Source organism: Alligator sinensis, unplaced genomic scaffold (assembly GCF_000455745.1).
Source record: "Alligator sinensis unplaced genomic scaffold, ASM45574v1 scaffold278_1, whole genome shotgun sequence".
NCBI lineage: Eukaryota > Metazoa > Chordata > Crocodylia > Alligatoridae > Alligator > Alligator sinensis.
In genome coordinates this window covers 1,251,841-1,253,058 of record NW_005841952.1, presented here as the reverse complement: position 1 = coordinate 1,253,058, position 1,218 = coordinate 1,251,841, and positions in this window count along the sequence as shown.

Sequence of the window (1,218 nt, the reverse complement as noted above, 5' to 3'; positions counted from 1 at the left end):
CCGCCCGCCGGTCGCACCACTGCGGCCCGCGCGTGACGTCACCCCCCCGAAACGAATACACATGTGCATATGTGTGTGTGTCTATCGGTGGATGTGGGTGTGTGGATACCTTGTATTAGACCGACAGAAATTGCAAAAAAATTATATATAGATATATATGTGTGTGTGTGTGTATGTATGTATGTATGTGTATAAATGTGCATATATGTATACGTGTGTATGTGTGTGTGTGTGTATGTGTAGATAAACTCTTGGTTCAGAAAGGATACCTTTTATTAGGCCGACAAAAATTGCAAAAAAAAGATAGAGATATATATATATATATATTTTTTTTATATATATATGTGTGTGCGTGTGTGTGTATATACACACACACGCACACACATATATATATAAAAAAAATATATATATATATATATCTCTATCTTTTTTTTGCAATTTTTGTCGGCCTAATAAAAGGTATCCTTTCTGAACCAAGAGTTTATCTACACATACACACACACACACATATATATATTTCTGTCCACGTAGTAGATCGGCACAACTTAAGAACTGGGATGATAAATTTCTAGCTACATTGTGTGTGTGTGTGGGTGTGTGTGTGTGTGTGTGTGTAATATAAATGATGTAGCTAGACATTTACCATCAGTTTTCGATCAGTCCACCAGAATACTTGCTTGAGCCTTGTCCCGACAGTGCAAAGTGCTGATGAAGGATCTGTGACTTTCTTTCCTTACAGCTCAGACTGCTCGTGAAAAGTGTGCAGTCGGTTGCCTGTGTCTGCTTAAATTGTAAGACCAGGACACGGTCTGGTTTATGTTGTCCCTCTCCTCTGAGCGTAGGATCCGCTCATCCAGCGCTCGCGCGCGCTCTCTCTCTATATATACATATATTGCAATTTCTGTCGGTCTGATAAAAGGTGTCCTGTCTGAACCAAGCTTTCTAGATTTTTGCATTTCTTTGTGTCTCGGACCAACACAGCTACCACCAAAATCCATCCCATAGAAAAGAGTTGCTTTGACTCCTGCCCTCCCTAATGTTTAAAAGCGGAGGGTGCATCTGTAGTGCTGCAGATCCACCCTTGCCTGGGGTAGTCCTGCTTTGTGGAAACAGGCCTCTCTTTTTGGCCGGGGAACAGGCAGCAAACCTCCCTTTTTACACAGGGATTTGTGGGGTTTTATTTTTTATTTGGGCCTGCGTCACTTGATGGATATCCGT